General features: G+C 41.2%; 1 long non-coding RNA gene across 1 annotated transcript in view; it reads left to right on the forward strand.

Annotated features, from left to right (window-relative positions):
- LOC307005424 overlaps positions 1-20,526 on the forward strand; it is an 86,474-nt gene that overhangs the window by 43,546 nt on the left and 22,402 nt on the right. The window contains exon 2 of the long non-coding RNA XR_013799274.1: positions 17,055-17,258. This is a non-coding gene — a long non-coding RNA (uncharacterized lncRNA). The remainder of the gene's footprint in view (positions 1-17,054; positions 17,259-20,526) is intronic.

Consider the following 20,526-nt stretch of genomic DNA (forward strand, 5'->3'; position numbering starts at 1 on the left):
GTCAATTATGTAACATATAAGAATAAAGCGACTAAGCTAATTTCTAAACATCCTGTGATTTAGGCCACTTCAGGCAGAGCTCCGCGCCCTTCTGCGTCACGTCCTGCTGAAACGGGCATGGCTTAGGGCTATAAATTGCGCTCGCAGGCTCATTTCTCTGATTTTTAATCCTTCAGCGAGGACAACACATCGCTGGATCCGAGGAGAAGCCGCGCCGTCGAAGGAGCACCTCAGCGGAACGTGTCGAGAAGCTGCTAGCCACGCCGCCTTCATCGCCTTCCTGCTGCGCTATCCGGCGCCTATATCCTTTTGTTCGTTGCTAGTGTGTGTTCGCCGGCGCGACACACACTCTATCTAAAAGAGTAGCGTCTTTTTAAAGATGCTTTCCTGCGGCTCGTGCAGAGCCACACTCAGCGGCGGGGACCGCCATTTCACCTGAGTTTCCTGCCTGGGTGAGCAACACGCGGCTCTCGCACTCGCTGACGGCGGCTGCCCTCACTGCGAGCTGTTGCCTTTAGCAACTCTGCAGACTCGCTTGGCATCATTCCAGGAGCCCGTGTTCACCGCCGTAAGAAGTGCCGCGCTCAACGGATCCCGGAACCATCCCCCAGCCGTCAAAGCTCGCCGGTGCGCCCGCGAGCTACGTCACCGGCTTCTTCTTCGTCGATCCCCGACGGACAGCGGCCGCAGCTTGCCGCCGCTTCCAACGCGGATGAGGTCGACGCGATGCTGCGAGATGGGGATTCCTGCTCTATCCTGGCGTCAGGCAGTGAGGATTGGGCGAGCTCTGAGGACATCGCGCCTCCTGTCCGTGCTTCGACGGGAAAGAGAGCTAGCATCAAGGTGGAGCTAGTTCGCGTGCTCACTCAAGCCACGGCGAGCCTTGGCCTTGACTGGGTTTCGCCTGAGCAGCCCGCCCACAACCGACTGGACGGCTACTTCTTGCCCGGGGAACGGTCTTCACCTGCATCCAAGCCCGCGCCCTTCCTTCCTGAGCTTCACGAAGAGGTCGCTAGGGCTTGGAGCTCCCCGTTTTCTACAAGGACAAGGTCTTCTGTTTCCCTGGCGTTCTCCGCTGTCGACGACGCCAAAAACAGGTTACCTCTCCCTGCCGCCGGTCGAGGAGCCGATCGCAGCGCACTTATGCCCGCCCTCCGCTGGACGGCGTGCTAAGATGGCGCTGCCCTCAAAGGCTTGCCGCATGACGTCATCCCTGCTCCATCGCGCTTTCGCCGCTAATGGACAGGCGGATATTCTGCCCGGTGTCATCAGCGCGGCCCCTGCCTCAGATGTTGTGAGCACGACATTTCTGTCACAGCTCACCGAAGCAGCTGTATCGCGAGCCGATCAAAGCGCGCTTCTCACTCAGCCCCTAGCAACCCGTGCATACGCATGGGCGAAGCTTCCCGGGGTCTCAAAATGGGTGCTAAACATCATAAAAGAAGGCTATTCGCTGCAGTTTCGCCGACGCCCTCGCCGGCACACGGCGTGCGTCGAGACCTCGGTAGAATCGAAAGTAGCACATCTACTTCGAGCCGAAATTCAGAAACTACTGAGCAAAGGGGCTATAGAACCTTTATCTCAAGCTCAGAGCGAAGGGGGGCTTTACAGCAGATATTTCCTGGTACCCAAAAAAGACGGGGGTCTAAGACCCATACTAGATCTGAGGCAACTGAACAAAGCGCTTATGAAACGGCAGTTCAAGATGCTCACGACCAGAAAAATCCTTGCGCATGTTCGCCAAGGAGACTGGTTTGTGTCAATAGATCTAAAGGACGCGTATTTTCAAATACAGATTGCGTCACGTCACAGGCGATTTTTGAGATTCGCCTTCGAGGGTTAGGCATACCAGTACACAGTTCTGCCGTTCGGCTTGTCTCTGGCACCCCGTTCATTTACGAAGTGCTCGTTCCCCTCAAACTCCGGGGCTTTCGAGTGCTGAACTATTTGGACGACTGGCTCATTCTAGCCCAATCTCATTCAGAGATCATGGCGCACAGAGCTATGTTACTGGATCACCTCGAGAATCTCGGTCTCACAGTGAACTGGGAAAAGAGTTCGCTATTCCCCAGACATATTATTTCTTTTCTGGGAACAGAACTGAACTCGCTGTCAATGACAGCACAGCTGTCGCCGCAGCGCGCACTACATATTAAGCGCACAGTCAGCTCTTTCCGCTGCGGCGCTGTAGTCCCTCTCAAGAGCTTTCAAAAGATGCTGGGTCTGATGGCCTCAGCATCATCAGTCCTCCAGCTGGGCTTGCTGCGCATGCGCCCACTGCAGCTCTGGCTCAAAGGGAGGGTGCCTCACAATGCGTGGGCCACCGGTCGGCTTCGCCTCAAGGTCAATCAAGCATGCGTTGCAGCTTTGAACCCTTGGGGGTCGAAAGACTGGTACCGTTCAGGTGTAAACCTGGGGACTTCCTCGAGACTAAGGGTGGTGTCTACGGACGCATCTAACGCAGGATGGGAAGCGCTGCTCGAGGGCAGACCGCTATTTGGCCTATGGTCAGAGCGGGAGAAGCTCCTTCATATAAACTGCCTCGAGATGTTAGCAGTGAGCAAAGCGCTCACGCGCTTTCGTCCCCTGATAGCGGGTTGCCACGTACTGGTACGTTCAGACAACATATCAGTGGTATCCTACATAAATCGCCAGGGCGGCCTCAGGTCCCTGCTGTTGTACAGGCTGACCAGACTCCTCCTGATATGGACACGAAGCAACCTGCTCTCACTGAAAGCAGCGCACGTGCCAGGGCGACTGAATGTTTGACCAGACAGACTGTCCAGGAACCACGTTCCGACAGGAGAATGGTCTTTGCACCCACAGAAAGTACGGCTGCTGTGGAAGAAGTTCGGCAGAGCGGATGTAGACCTGTATGCGTCTCAGGAAAACGCTCACTGTCCAGAATTTTTCTCGAAAAGCAAGGAGCTCCCTAGCCCACTCGTGGCCTCGCCGTCGTCTGTATGCTTTTCCCCCTGTCTTCCTCCTAACTCAGGTGGTGGAGCAGATCAGGGAGGAAGGATGCTCAGTGCTGCTGGTAGCACCACTCTGGTTGAACCAGCCCTGGTTCCCAGTTGTGATGCAGTTAGCAAGCACCGCCCCATGGCCAGTGCCTATGAGGAGGGATCTCCTTTCTCAAGCCAATGGTTCGATTTGGCATCCTCACCCGGAACTATGGTCCCTTCACGTGTGGGCCATCAACGGGTATCCGCTGACCTCCCACAGGGAGTGTTAAACACGATCACGCAGGCCAGAGCTCCGTCTACGCGACGTCTCTATGCCTCTAAGTGGTCTGTATTTTCTTGTTGGTGCACAGCTCGTGGCGTGTCACCCCCAGATTGCGGAGTGGCAGATGTTTTATCTTTCCTACAAGAGCTGTTGGATAAGGGAAGGTCCCCTTCCACGCTCAAAGTATATGTGGCGGCCATAGCGGCGTTCTCTGAAACAGCGCTTGGCCAGTCTATTGGAAGGAACGATTTAGTCATTCGGTTCCTTAAAAGAGCTAAGAGACTGAATCCCCCCAGACCTCCCACAGTTCCCATATGGGACCTTTCTACGGTGCTGGACGCCATGAAGGGTCATCCTTTTGAGCCTCTACAGGAGATTGATATTAAACATCTGTCGTTCAAGACGGTGTTTCTCCTGGCTCTCGCTTCAGTGAAGCGCATTCGGGACTTACACGCGCTCTCAGTGAGTGCTACGTGCATGGAGTTTGGGCCTAATGACTCTAGACTCTAGGGACTCTACTCAAACCTAAGCATGGGTATGTTCCGAAATCCCTAAATACACCGTTTAGGGCACAGGTCATTTCCCTGTCTGCCCTTCCGGTCACTGGGGAAAATGGGGACGAGAGTTTTCTCTGCCCGGTTAGGGCATTAAGAGCTTATGTGTCTCGCTCGTCTGCTTTCAGGCAGACGGAGCAGCTCTTTGTTTCGTTCAGCGGGCGTTCTAAGGGACTAGCCACTTCGAAACAGAGCCTGTCCAGATGGATTGTGGACGCTATAGCTTTAGCTTACACAACCAAAGGCATGCAATGCCCTTTGGGTGTCAGAGTGCACTCCACGAGGAGCATGGCTTCCTCGTGGGCCTGGTCAAGTGGGATTGCCTTGCAAGATATTTGTATGGCGGCAGGCTGGGCCTCCCCATCTACATTTATAAGGTTTTATAACCTAGAGGTTCCCGCTCTACAAGCCAGGTTACTATCGGTCTAGAATGACCAAAAGTTGTTAGACTGAAGTCTCAGTCTTGATATGTGGCTATGATAAATAGCAGGGCTGCTCTGAGCCGCCATTTTTTGGAAGATAGTGGATGAACCCACTTCTTTCAGGATTCCCTGTGAGTCCCCTGGGTGATTATGCACTGTATGAACCCCAGCTGATTGCTCTGGGTCTATGGTGTCGGATCCCAGCATACATGGCGTTTTACATTGTGTTCCCCAAAGCGTAGCTTACTACGCAGTACGAGAGTATATCTCGTAAGAGAACGTAACCTCGGTTCTCTCTGGAGAGAGGAACGAGTACTGCGTATCCTGCCGTGCATGCACTCTGGTTGCTTCACTGTTAAAAATCAGAGAAATGAGCCTGCGAGCGCAATTTATAGCCCTAAGCCACGCCCGTTTCAGCGGGACGTGACGCAGAAAGGCGCGAAGCGCCCTCATTGGGTGTGACGTCACTCTAGGTCTCGCTCGATAGGCTCAAGCAGTTGCCCGCACAGCAGCCAATCGGCGCGCGAGCTGCCTCGCCTGTGTCTGTATGCTGCGGCATGTTGTGGAAATTTATCAATATTAAAAAACCTGGATGAAGGAGACAAAGTCGTTTCTCAAATGATTAAACAAAGTATTTTATTTCATGCATGAAATAAGACGTTCTCACACAGACAGCGTCTGATATGAGAAGGCCCATGGCATTCTCACGCAGAGTGCATCTGACATGAGAAGGCCCAGGCTAGTCCCTTTCGCCAATGTTATATACCCTAACACATCCTGTGTAAAAAACCTTTGTTACCTTAAACCCAGACTTCTTAGCTCATAGTCTCATGTGCTCATGTGCCCATGGTCTCATGTCCAATCTTATTTCTATCAGACAGAACAACTTGTCATGTCAGCAAAAGTGTCCTGCTTTTAGCTACAGATCTCAACTGCTGATCGAAACTGCGCACACACATATTGTCAGCCTTCACATGACTCAGAGAACATTTCGTTCCTGAAAGTTTGTCCTAACTTTTAACATTTCTAAAAGCTTGGTTTTATATCTTTAATAATATGCTTTTTGCTTATATGATTATATTCCTTTAAACTCTTATGAGTAAACAATACATCTTCAACGTTAATAAAAGTTGTACCCATATAAAAGTAAAAGAACACATCTAAATGTAAAATTTCCATAACAGGCAACGCGTTTTACATTTATACAAAATTAAGGATAATTTTTGGCTTCAGTATTCTCATGGAAAAGGATTTTCCCCAAAGCGTAGTTTACTACGCAGTACTCGTTCCTCTCTCTATGAGAACCGAGGTTACGTTAGTAACCGAGTACGTTTATAGAGATTGATTCATTTGCTGAGTTGTTGAAAATGTGATGATATGCAAGTGTATATTATGAGGAAATGATTTTTTTTTTTTACCTTTGATGCATGTAAACATATTGGGACTAATATTAAGAAGCAGTATTAGGAAACTTTAAAATCGCAAAATGGGGGCCCTTTAAACTGTTCCCCTAGTTTAACAAATTGTGCCCACGGATTAATAACCCGTACCCACGAGTTCCTAATCCGCGCTCTCAGATTTGTAAACCCTGCCTTCAATTTTTGCAATCTGTACCCACAAATTCATAAACCGTGCCCATTTGTGGCCCCTCCCCCAGTCTGTGCCGGCAGATTCAACCAGGCCAACTGTAAATGTTAGGCTATGTTAGGACTGTCGCTGTGATGAGAATGAGAACCATGGTAGGTGATAAGTTTGCTCTGCCTTTTTGTTACAACTTTGTTCTTACTTTTATTTGTAACGCTAAGAAAGAGTTTGCCTTCAAGCTCTTTCCTTCCGTAGATTTAACGAGAGTTATCTGGTCAAGTGCTAATGTGCACAAGGCAACCCGCGTTGTCTCGGCTCGAGGTTCAGGCATATCTGTTCATTAAAGGGATAGACTGCAGGGTTGGTTTAATTCACTTGAGAGACAGAGCCAGATTTACCCAAGAAACTAACTACCTAGCCACACCCTAGAAATCATTTATAGCACTATATAGCAACATGATGACACAGCCATTTCTCAACATAAAAGCATCATAACATTGGCGTTGGTTCTTTTGACTTAAGAGTGTACTGAGGTAGCTTGTTGTCCTTTAGAGATCCAGGTGAATCCTGTACATTGGTGGTGGTTGAGGAGATTCCCCCTTCCATATGTGAAGCACTTAGAGGTCCCAGAAAAAGTGCTATATAAATGTAACAAATTATTATTATTATTTCAAAATAAAATCTGAAATAACGCTTCTTCCGACGAAAATGTTTGAATGTGTACACATGATCTGAGCTTAACAGCAGATCAACGATGATTGCTTTAGGGGCTGTTCCTCGCAAAAATCAATAATTTGGTCTCGGAACACTTGGAATATTTGTACTTTTGGAATAAATTGTATTTGTAAATGTATATGCCTGTTATATTGTGACACTTCTAGGGCTAAGAGAAATATACATACTTTATTTTACAAATGTGAAGGAGGATAAAATACTGTAAAATAAGTAGGTATGATTCAATTGGTTTTAGGCCTTATAGTTGAAGTTCTGTCTTTTGTATGTGGGACTTTTATGTTTGGTGCAGAAACAGCCGGTAGTTGTCAAAATTAACTTTTATTTTGACAGGAGAGCACCCTGGAGGAAGAAGGCCTTCTTTAATAGAAAAAAGGCCAAGCCAGGTTTTGGCAGGGGTACATGCATGTTAGGTGATCCTGTTTGAACCAAACAGATTGGTGTTTTTTAGCCTTCTCCTTTAAAGTTGTTTATGGATTAATTAGGCTACCCATCGAGGTTCAAGAGAAGACTTGGGGTTTCTGGTATTTTTGCTATTTCATCACGTTTGGAGGATTATTACCATTTTTCCTGGACATTTTGGTACATTTCTTAAGAAGCATAATTTTAGTTTTAGACTTATTTGTTGGCCAGGTATGGTCTGTGCAATGAATATAAAAAGTTCTAGTTCTCAGTAACTCAGTTACTTTTTGTGAGAAGTAAGTAGTAACTGTAACTAATTACTTTTTTAAAGTAACTTATACCCGACACTGCTGATAAGGAACTGGAATTAAGGTTTAACAACCTCCCTGACTGTAAGGTTTCTAGGAGAAAAAATAATTTAATCAGTTCAACAGCTGTTTGTCCCATGGCATGAAAATCACTGTGGTTTCATGGCCACTGATTAGTTAACTCATGCCTGTCAGCCAGAAACCGCAGTGAACAAATCATTTTCTTAAATGCCTAGCCTACCATGTTAATTCCTGCTTGTGGTTTGGGGAAATGGGGAGGGGTTGCAGGTGTTGGTTACAGTACCACAGCCAAAGTAAGGTGTTTGAAGTTTGTTTCTTTCATAAGCCCAGTCTGCCAAACGCATTTGTACTTTATCAAGCCCTTTATGGGAAACGCAAAAATTAAAATTCTGTCATCAATTACAATTACTGACCGTCATGTTGTTCCAAACCTGTATAATTTGTCTAAATATCATCTTACACAAAATATGCTTTTTAAAGAATTAAGTTAATTAATTATTTAATGCCAACTGACTTACACTGATATAATTTCCTTTTAATTATTATTTTTTTAATAAAAATCCTTTTTATCTGCAGAAGACAGTATGTCGTACAGTTTTGGAATGGCTTGAGGGAGAGCACATGACAGAATGTATTTTTGTTTTGTGTGTATTATAACTAATAATGTGTACTAATATGCACCCATTATGGGTACAAAGATGGTCCTTATTTAGACATATATTCTAATTAGATAAAATGACAACAATAATCTTACCAACTCGTTTTGAAAGAACTCACCTAAGAACTCAGGTGGGTTTACCTGACTGGGAGACTGAATTAGTCTGGTAAATGTTCCATGTTCCATTTTATTTTTAATAAATCTTTACAGACACAGCATGTACCCAAGGTTTGGAAGGATGCGGTGGTAGTCCCTGTTCCTAAATCAAGTTGCCCTAAAACCTGTATTGATTTTAGACCGATTGCTCTCACGTCGATTTTAATGAAAATCTATATATAGAATCCCAAAGTGCAGAAGTAAGCGGTATAAAAATAGTTTTGTCTCAGCGGCCGTTAATCAGAGGAACAAAATGCTTAGATGACATAGAAACTATGCTAGTCATCTTTATATATTTAATTATTTATTTATTTATTTATTTATTTATTTATTTATTTATTTATTATTTAATTTTTTGTCAATGTTTATTGTTTGTGTTTGTTTAAATGTATGGATGACACTTTGACACTGCAAACCAAATCTACCTACGGGTACAAATAAAGGAACCTGAACCTGAACCTAAAACCAATCTGTAACTTTAGACAATTTCACACAAAAGCACACTTTATATCCTAACAGCATGATAATAGCACAGTGCATTAGAAACCACCCAGACATGCTTATTTATTGCAGTGTAAATGAAACAGACACATTAATTGTTGCTACCTGAATGTTGTCACTGTGAAGTTGCCATTACAGGTTCTCACGGGTGGGTTCCCATGTGTCACATCACTAACATTACTTATTTTTATTGGCACTCAAAGCTGAATGGACAATAAATGTGCTATTTTTCTGGAAAAACACAACAACAAAAAAGTGAATGAGTAAATACTTTGTTTTAATTTACTAATGTTTTACTATTTTAAAATTCAAATTTAACTATTTATAAAATTCTGAACAACAAAATGTACCCAGTCTTTATATTTTTTTGATTCTTGAGAGAATTTAGAATGAATAGTGGGAAATGTACAAATAGGGAGTCAATTATGGTTGTAAATAAAATCGATTCTCTGATGTCGGTTAATGGACGTATGATTTGCAAGTAAAATTAAATATTAAATCTTTTTTAGTTTGATCATTTCCATGACAACCTTACATTCATGTGTCACGGCCCTGCTCACACCCGGGTTGTATCTCATCCAAAATCCCGAAGTCATGATGAACTCAAAGCAGCATTCAGAATGAAATGCATAATGGAATATTGGAGTGTCGAAACACTTTTGGTTTTAAGTTTCAACAAGCTTAAATTATTGTCTATCATTTTAGCCAACACTGTGTAATATTTAATGTTAAATAATGCTAGACTACACTATTTGTAAAATATGTTGCTGTATTTGAACAAAACAGTCAGAAAGAATATTTGATATCCTTAGCTGTACTGATATAAGCTCTATATTTTAACACACACACACACACACACACAAACACACACACACACACACACACACACACACACACACACACACACACACACACACACACACACACACACACACAAATAAATAAACCGTTAGGCTACTTCCTTGAAATGGTTGCTCATTTCTGTGATATGGAGCCCCGCATGACATCTTGGTTATGATTTCGTGCCACTTAATTTGCATTCATCGTCCTTTTACTGTAATAAGAGACATCTATGTCTGCTGTTTCTCATTACATTTAGTAACAAATACAAAGTTATGAGAATTAAGTCTCTTCTTTAGTCATTTCAGCATTCTACAGCAAGATCCATAATGAAAAGCATTTGGAAATAATTACGTATTGTCCATATACGGTAATAGATGGGCAATAATTTAAGTTGCTATGTGCTATGTTTAATGATGACTTTTTAAACATTAATTTTTGGAAGAATTTGTGGTTGAAATCTAAAACAAATGTTTATTAGCAGTTTTACAGCCTTTAATTACTTTGCTAACAACATTGAATCTCACACAGAATGACACTGAAAAATGTACCTTAAACACAATCACTAACATTTCAACACTTCCTGTCCTCTCACGACTGTCTGTTCTGGCTGAGTTTCCTTCTACCCAGCTTCCATCCCCTTTCTTTCTATTTCAAGACAAAAAAAAAAAAGGAATCCATTGTGGGTGTGTGTGTTATGCCTTAGGGCATTTTTCTTTCCCATTGGCCCTGCTTATTAGTCCTGAATTGTGTTTTTGTGTTGCATTGCCTGGAGCATGGGAGTCTTTAAACAATCTGTAGAATTTAAATTATGAACAGCATACAGGGGCAAACAAATGCTGGTATCCGTTAGAGACTTTTGGCCTGGTGCTGCTGGTTGGAAATTATGTCTCGGTGACTCTGAAAATGAATGCATCTCGTTCACAGTGAGATTAAGGCTGACTTTAATAGCATTCTAGTATACTGCTCTACTAATTATGCCATACGAATATATTTGGTTGTAATAGTAAGTGTAGTATTTTAATCCAAATTCAGCTGCAAGGCGCTTCTGTTTTGGTGCTGCACACCAACTCTTTCACTGTAATTAACTGTCAGGCAGTAGCCTAAGTGAATAACTATTGGCAGTTGCAGCATCATTGAGGGGGAAATCGATGTTGGGCTGTTTGTGAATGCATCTGAAGACACCTTTGGGTTTACAGACAAAGTTGGCATGAAAGTCAGTTGTAACTGACTTTGGCAATGCATTAAATGTACGTGTGAAATGGCTCAATGGCTGTTAAATAAACAGAATGTTGTATACCGTAACCGGAATGGATTCAGATCTGAATATGATTGGTTATGATTTAGTTTTAACCCTCCATCAAACTTAACTGCCTGTAGCTTTCTAGACTGCATCCGACAACTTAGCTAACTGGCTTGATAGGGGGAGGTGCCCTATCAGGAAAAAACATTGTAGGCAGTGTTTGTGCACGAAGGTACCTCACGAAACTTATTTCGGAGAGACTTCTTTGACATTTGTAAATGTGTAGTTTTACATTTCTCCATCGTTTTTCATTTGTTTATGCTGTTTGCAGTGCTTCATGGGATTGTAGTTATTTCCCTAAGGTTGTTAAGTACACAGTCTGTACCTTTGTCTTTTTGTCTGATTTTCAAAAACTTTTTTGCTAAAAATCAAGGTTTGTAGTGTTGTGATTCACCCTGTAGCTGATTGGCTTGCTTCATAACTTATAACTCTTTAACAAAGGCTTTAAAAAGAAAATCCCTTGCGGGAAAAGTGAATGGGGAAAAAAAAAAACTTCCAGAACCATCGCAGCTGAAAAGGGGGCAGGGAGAGTTGCACTCTAGGCTATTCCTTCTACTCAGAACATGCATCAATTAACTTATTTTTTAGCTTTTCATTATGTTAACAAGCTCACACATAGGGGTGAACACAATCTGGCACATGCTGATAATTTGTTATTGGTGTTCTTTTAAATTATGATGACAAATTGCCCTCTCACTGTTTTACAGAGCTCCACTTCAATACAGTACAAGGAAGCAATAAGGAATAACTTCAAAACTTGTCCTGCATCCATCCACTTCAAATGTGAAAACAATGAGTCATCTCCAGTTAGCAGTTTTTAATTGTTTGCAGGTGTTTATGGTTGTTCCATGTGGTTTGTAAAAACCAGTTTAACTACTTACACATCACTATCCTGAGGTAGCAGTAGAAGCTTTAAGTACAAATACTGAATTAAGGATTTACCAGACAAACACAAGAGGTACAAATATTCACATTTCACAGTTAGATTTGTGATCAAGTAAATGAATGTTCAATGACAACTGAATCAGCACATTTTCTTGTTTAATTAGATGTATAACATTTACACAACCTTTACTTCCGCCAATAAAGAACCAACAAAGATTGAAGTAAATATAAGCTTGCACTTTACAGTTATGAAAGTAAAGTAACGGACTCACACACACATTAATAAACACACGTTTTAACATGTCAAATTCAAACACCTATTTATCTAGCAAATATTACTTCTAATCCACTTCATCTGGCTAAAGCAAACACCATGTGATTGGACACATGGAACATGGTGTCTGACGGCTCTCTTTTCAACTCCTAAGTTTAAGAACCAATTCATATATGGCACTTATCCACTGCATGGTACGGCTCGGCACGGTTCGGCTCGCTTCACTTTTCCACTGTGGTAGGCTACGGCTCGGCACGGCACGGCACGGCTCGCTTTATCTCGCTTTGCTTTTCAACTACAGTTAGTACTTTTAGGACAGTTAGGATTATAGACTGATCGTTATAGTTTATCCGCTCCTCAGCAACCAACGAGAGGAACGTCTGCACTTCGTCCACTGACCATAATTCCGCCATTTCTTTTTTTTAAACGTTTTTTCTTTCTTCAAGCAAGTAGTTTATAAACAGGTGCTCAACGGTGGCTGTTGGCTATTTAAATCTAGCGGGTTTGCTGTCTCGTGTCGCAATTTCGCAAATACAATGACGCTGGTAGTGACGATTCTGTTTGACCAATCAGTGATATGCATATGTGTTTTCACATCACATTTTAGTATCGGAACGGTACGCTTGAAACCTCAACAGAGGTGGTACCATTTAAAGCGAGCTGTACCGTACCGTACCATGCAGTGAAAAAGCTCCACAAAATGAGCCGTACCGCACCGAACCGTACCATGCAGTAGAAAAGCACCAATAGATAAAGGCATAGTTAAAGATATGTAATCTGGCTTAAGCTCCTGACCGCAAATATGCAACACTAGGCACTAAGAGAAAGAAAAATCAAAGTATGCTAAAATATCCCTTAACCTTAACCCTCATCTACCCCCTACTTTCTGTCCTATTATTTTAAAGATCAAAAGGCTTCTGTGTAAGTCCATCTGAATGCTCACGTATCTCTCCATGGAGGAAATGCTTTGTTTTATCAGGCGCGATGGGCGAGGGCGGCCATCAAGGGACTGATTGAAACAGAGGGCTTAAATTAATGAAGACGGTGAACATAGAAATGAGTGGCGGGAAAGTGAACAACATGAACACGGAAGGAAATCCAAAAACAAAGACATGTAACACTGAGTGTGAATGAGACTAGATGATTGATTTGATTGATTGATTGATTGATTGGTTGATTGGTTGATTGATTGATTGATTGATTGATTGATTGATTGATTGATTGATTGATTGATTGATTGATTGATTGATTGATTGATTGATTGATTGATTGATTGATCGATCGATTGATTGATTGATGATTCAGACTGACGGCAGAAGTTCTGGACTCTGCATGGGTGTAACCCAGGTGCCCTGGCCACATTCCACCCTTTGGCCCTTACCAATCATGGCCTCCTAATAATCCCCATCCATTGAATTGGCTCTATCACTCTCTCCTCTTTCTCCACCTGTATCTGGTGTGTGGTGAGCGCACTGGCGCCGTTGTACTGTGGCTGCCGTCGCATCATCCAAGTGGATGCTGCACACTGGTGGTGGTTTGAGGAGAGACCCCTGATATGATTGTAAAGCGCTTTGGGTGTACAGTAGTACATATGAAAGCGATATGTAAATGCCTCATTCTATTATATTCTATTCTATAGAATATTTCATTGCCCAAGGACCGCAGACATTTTATTGCCCAAGGATTGAGGATGTCTGACTGACATGTAAAGACACAAAGTTGTTTTTTTTTCAGGATCATATTTAGGGAGGTACAGTATGGGCGTGGAGAAAGGTGAAAGCTGTCTGTCAGGGTGGGGTGGGGTAGGGTTAGGGTTAGGGTTAGTTTCTGTTGTAGCAATTAACCTTTCGGCATGCCTCCTTTCAGCACACCCATTACTCCAACCTGCAGCTATCCCTGTCTCAAAAATGTAAAGTCGATGCACCCTCAATAACAGACAGATGTGCAATTCATTCAAGAATGTCATTCAAGTTTACTACAACAATGGTGCTGTGAACTTAACATACTTTTGAAAATCCAGCGTTTAGTTGATCCTGATAAGCACTTATTGTCACAGTTGTAAACACAACAGCTTTCTTCTTTCATAAGGAGGTTTGGCATCACATCGGCTTTGTGCGACTCATGTTTGCTGGAAATCCTGGAGAATTCAGAATCAGATGACGACTTCGAAACTCCTGAAGTGTTTTTTGTGTGCCATATGCATCAAACGTTCAGCCAACCAGTCCGTGGCTTACACTAATTGTCTCCCTGTTTAGGTTTCCTTGTGTCTCCTTTCACAAACACTCAGCTGTGTTTCAAGCTGAGACAAGATTGTGTGAGGAGGATTTTAATGCATCCAAATTCGGATTGTTTCTGCCAGTGCCCCTTTAGCCACAATAACTGCTCATATCCAACATCTGACATAAACAAATTTAAAACTGTTCCAATAAGCACATTCCTGTCCTCAGTTGTTTACCCTACTGTTAATTATGTGCTCGTTTAGCTCACTGTGACATCCGTACATCTGAAACGTGCAGTGTTACAGGTCTACCCATAAGTGTCCAGTGACTTGGGACTCTTTTATCCAACAAATTATATGAAACTTAATATTCAACAATATTATTGATCTGCCTGCATTGACACCATTATATGAGAATTGAACTGAGCTGGACAATGACATCACTGGTTTCTCCAGTGCTGCTAAATGAGCTAAATAACTTTTTTTACAACAGAAATGAATCAACACTGAACTTTGGGCAATGACACTATTTTCTTTCTAGATTAGCTGTACAGCCGATACAGCCATTATTTTTCTGTTATGATTGTAAAGTTGGTTTGAAACAATCTGTATTGTAAAAAGGAACTGGAAAATAGTCCCACTCGGTCAGGCTTTCACTCGTTGGCAAGAGCTAAAAAGCAGCAAAGGATGCAACAGCGATGTGACTGACCTGGTCAGTAGACATCTTTGGAATCCATCTGTGCCTGTTCGATGTCCGACGCTTCCATCGTACTGAACAGGAACGGTATACAGGGGGGAGGGGATCAGTGAGGGCAGAGATGGCTCTACGTGAGTGGTATTTACGACAGTAACGTTAAATTCAAGTACTCCACGCCTACTCTAGTGGTCGCTGTTTGACAAAAACGTAAATCCTGCATATTATGCCTTTAAGGATATTAAAGTAACACCAAGTATCTTTTCCTCTGCGGTCGCCCTACTGGTTGCAAGCGGAATTGTCCATTAGCGCTGTCGTAAATAATTTAGCCTACCGCAGCCTACTGTCGCACACGCACATGCACGCGCACGCTCGCTGTTGATCTCCAGCACCAGCTTTGGAATCAACAATTGCCACAGACAAGGTAGAGTATGATGCATGATTTACGCTTACAAAAGCGTCCGAATTTCAGGAAGTGGTGGGGGAAGTGACGTATGCCGTAAAGCACTCGAATTTTGTAGTTCTTTTTGTGCACGGGTTCCGACCCGAAACCTGAAGTTACATAGTGCCAGTAAAAGTGATACAGACCACGTCAGGCTATATGGCAGACGTGTCATTTAACTTATTTTAAGTCGATGTACCATCACAAGGGTCTTGGAAATATATTATGAAGGTTGAAAACCTACTTAGTGTTACTTTAAGATCGAAACCGAGACCTCCCAGTCACAAAAACAAAATACAGAGATTATAAGAACCAGAGCCATGATATTTATTTTAATTTTACTTGTTTAGAAAAAAAGGCTATAACAGGCTAAAAGCTGTCATTGCCAAAAATATACTGTTATAAGTGCTTTTGTGTCACATATCTCTGCTTGTAGATGATGCCTAAAGAAAACAGTTATTCGTTCATTTAAATTACAAGTAGCTTCTTGGTTTTGTTTTGGTTATACACCTCAAGGATGTGCCATTACGATTAGTGGTTTCATAGTCATATACAGAAAAAGGCTTTGGGGAAAACAAAATCCCCAGACATGCATGGAAATGAATGTAAATGTATATAGGCTGTGGATTAGCTTGTCTGGTCAAATGAAAACAACACATGGGTCAGGGCATACTCAATCCTGTTGGGAAAGATTAATTGTTTATTCCGCTCTTTTATCAGACACGGGATTGTTGCTATAGACAAGCACATATGATCAGAACCTTAAATATCTGTTTTAATTAGTAATTTGGGCTCATTGTTAGTGAAGGCCTGGAAGGGAATTAAAAAGGACTTCCTGCTTGTATTCAGAATGTATGTTGATTCAAAGGATCTGTGTTTGTACAGCCTACAGGGTTACAAAATAGCTCTCCAGATCCAATATATTATATTACTTTGATATCTTCACAGCAATTCATGCGTTTGACACTGTTTATTAAGATGTTGTGTCATCATAGTGTAATGTTACTTTTTCATCATAATATTGCTCATTCAGACACCCAGTAAGTAATACACTCAAAGTAATAACCGTGTTTGTGTCATGACATCATAAGTCATAATCTAGTTTAGTTGTTGAAATATCATAGGTAGAAATTACAATTTTTCACTAATATATGTCAAAGTAAATATCGTGATTTTTGTTGTTGAATTAGTGACTGAAATTAATGTAACAGTGATCTTTTTCCTTTTTTTCTCTCTTCATATTGGCCACGTGTGTCTTTGAAAGTAATCTTGGAAAGTACCCGGGGAGGGGGGAGGTAACAAAACAAAACAAATATACAGCACTTTCACATCTTGGACTCCTTTATAACATACCTCAACAACCACGATGGCATGTTCACATATGCTGTTTAACTACAATCTGCAAATAAATTGTATAACCATTTATCATTACTATTGCCTTTTATCACATGGCATGGAAAAATGCATGATATATGTAATAAATCCGCTGAGGGCAACCAACTTTACATTCCAAAAATAAAATTAAAAACAAAGGTGCTTTTTTGGCATGTATGGTTCCATGAAGAACCATTACCTTTCACAGAACTTTTCCATTGCACAAATTGTTCTTTGTAGTGGAATAATGTTCTTTGGACTATTAAAAGGTTCAGCAGGCTAACATAAATCTGTTCTCATGTTCTTTAGGGAACCAGAAATGGTTTTCCATTATCTTAGCAAAGCTATATTAACATTGTATTAAAAAAACATCTTTCAATGGCTAATGGTTGGTTAATGGTTTGTTCATGGCAGGTTAATGATAATTATTGATTTAGTTTTTCTTTTTTTCTCCCCAGGGCAGGGCTGTAACTTACAGTAAGTGTGAAATGCATTCCAGTCAGATTATGCAACTCTATCGCATAACAACACAACACAGAACTGCAAACAAGCAACAGGAAGAAAAACAACTTTATTTTATTTTTCTGAGCAGTGGATTACTATACTTTTAGGATAAAGAGTTCTGTGGTTTGTGCTTATCTGAACATGGACTCTATAGCATGGTAAGACAATGTGCATTTTATTGAACATTTCACTTGACAATAGTGTATTCAACTACTCGGATGTTGCAACTAATGCCTGTCTGTGTGCTCTTAACAGGTTAATGATATATCTGTCTTTTTTAAGTTATGCAGCTCACTTCAAATGCAAACTAAATGCATGACATTACTTTCTGACTATAGAAAACAACAACCTCTGCAATGTCTATGAAGAACTTGCAGAATGTTTTCATAACGCACACAGAACTTCATTGCACTTTTTATGCTCATAAAAGCCTATTTGGGTAAAACATTTTTAAAAAAATGTTAATTACACAGTAATTTGGTTTATGATAAAATCAAATCTTACAATATTTTATCCACATTTTCCAGAAATGTACCAAAATGTAATGGCTAATATGCATTAGGTTAATGTGCAAAACCTTTTCTTTTTTTCTTCACACATTTGCAAATTGAAAACACTCCATTTGCACATTGATTTATGTTAGGACAACAAAGAATTTTCTCTGTTTTGAGCTGCTTACTATATTACTATGAACTTTGGCTTTTGCAAAGCTGTAGTAAAAGGTCAAATATGACTACCGGTAACTCTTCCTGCTGTACTTCCCTAACACACATTCTCAAGATTGGCCATGCATGGACAACAGATGTTGGTGGGAAGGGAGCTATACTATTAAAATAGCATTCTCTCCCTGAGTCAGAGAAGAGGGAAAAGATGTGTGAGAGGGATGTTCTAATGCCACTGTCTGTCAGATTTCTAACTAATGTGCTAATAGCTGGTCATTTGACCAAATAATAATATATTATTATTGAATCAGTGAGCGGTTGTAATTCTTGCTTTAAATATACATTTAAATGTGTGTGATTGATTTATTGTGCAGCTGGCGATTGCTCATATAAAGTTCTCAAGTGATTTCCGTGTTGTGCTTAATATATTTGTTATTTGGTAGGCAGAGGTAATTTTAAAATCATGGAATGAAGGAATCATATAATATTATGACCTTGTGGAATAAGCTCCATCTGGTCAGTCATAATATTTCTAGTAAAAAACAAAACAAAAAACATGTAGCCTACATGAAAAGCTTGTGTGATGTTATATATAATATCAACATATAAAACAGTTAGTTACAGTCCTCAAATTTGAGCTGCATTACAAGAGTGCTGATATAAAGTCCAACAGCACTGGGACTTTTCAAATGATTGGGCTAGAGAACCTGGAAAATGTTCTCAGGGTAAAAGGAATAGTCAACACCCACACACACAAAGCAAAGGAATCGGATATCTTGATGTCTTGACGTTTGTGGTGAAGGGGGAGGTGGAGGAGTATATGAAAATGATGGATGACTCAGCAAAATAGACAGAGGGTATTGGATAGTTGTTTCCATGCACGTCAGCTTGCCAAACAGAGAAAAAGACAAACAAATCTCAGTCAGAAGGGGTTCTAACAGTGGAGCTTTCATGAGCTAGGAGAAAATAGAAATTGGTGTGATTTTTTTCTTCTCTCTCTCTCTGGCATATAGTGGCTGAAGTGGCCTAATTGACAATGCTCCGCCACAAAGTTATTACAATTCACTCTTTCCTGCATGATATTTTGTTATAAAATAGCTGAGGTGACACATGAGCTGATCTTACTGGAATGTGATTGGCTCCACCAGCAGTAAAGGCGTCCTTCCTTTCTAAACAGTTTTGGATTCTTGGTAGCCTACAGTACAGCTGTGACTTCTGAGAAGAGCTTGAACTTCATGCGCCCTCCTCTACAATGCAGTAATGTTTGTCTCAATTAATATGCTGAAGGCGAATAGCTGTTTCAGGACTAAAGGTCTTTGAAATTCCTTTGAAATCATGATGAACATGTGGGGTCATGGAAAAATAGTACTAATAGTACAAAGACCTTCACTAAAAGGTCAAATTTAAAATAGGCCTACGTTGATATTTGGTTGCTGCTGGTAACATGTAAACAGACCGATCATCTGATCAAAACTTGCAGCAGACACATCTGTGAGAACTCAGGGTGTGAAACAACCAATTAATTAATTAATTAATTAATTAATTAATTAATTAATTCTAGCCAATTAAATTGAAACTGGTGATTTTAGCCTGCTCTGTCATTCAGTGTTCAGATATGGAGAACTGATTGACACAGGTGACTGAGTGTTAAATGAGCTGGAGACCTCAAAGACCACTTCAATGCCAGACAACCCCACCGTGTGCATATTGTGAGTTGAGTTCAGCTATCAAGATGACATGAGTAATAGACTTGCTAAAATGGGCCATGACAAGTCAATGCACCATCACAGTTCTGCTTTTGTCTTCTAAACTGCTGAACTACTTTGCAAAATTATCTCATATATCAAGTGACTTTATTCTAAACATAGACAGCAGACGTTTTCAGTGGTTTCAATGCAGAAGCCATTAGCAGTGCCAGTTTCACTTCAACAAATGGATAGCACATTGATATAAATCAATTGCTACAGTACAGTCTAGCGGGTGCGGGAAGTACCCATGTCAACAAGACGAGTACTTAATAGGGACCATTTCAATTCAACCCCTCCAACTTAACTCAAATTACGTTAATGTAGATTTACAACATTAGTTGTTTGTTTATTTTTTTAACACGTTTGTAATTGAGTCCTGCATTTCATTTAATTTTGCTTTCACAGCAGCATGCAGTCAAAAAATAAATAAAAAACTTTTACCTGGGTTGTACAGTTTTTGCTCTAGCACTCCAAAAGCCACCGTGCTGGTTAGCCCAGCACATCCCACAGATGATTTTATGCTCACTAAGTCTAAGTGCCATGCTACTTAACTCTATCCCACAAACCGACTAGACCACTAAGGAATACATATATTAATAATACAAATAATATAATTAATCATTTAAATTAAATAAGTTAAAGATTAAAAAATAAATAAATTCACTCATGATAAAAACATTCAGTACACATTATTTTAGCCATCTGTGCACATTACATTAAGTAGCCTACTTTTATTAACGCTATCACTCAGAAATTTTCCACAGACCCTCAAGCGGCCTCCTCGGGGGTCCCCAGATCCCTTTGAAACCACTGTCCTAAAGAGAGCCAGATTCTCAATTACAGGACAAGCACATAGGCACATTTGTGTACTATCAGCAGATGACACAGGCTAAAAAGCTCAATTACAGCTTGGGTGTTTACATTATATCTCCATTTCATAAAGAGCGTCTCAACAACTGACTCACTGATAACCAGATTTCAACTGTTTAGACACATCTGCTAAACACTAAAATAAA

This window comes from Phoxinus phoxinus (genome assembly GCF_949152265.1).
Source record: "Phoxinus phoxinus genome assembly, chromosome: 10".
NCBI classification, from domain to species: domain Eukaryota; kingdom Metazoa; phylum Chordata; class Actinopteri; order Cypriniformes; family Leuciscidae; genus Phoxinus; species Phoxinus phoxinus.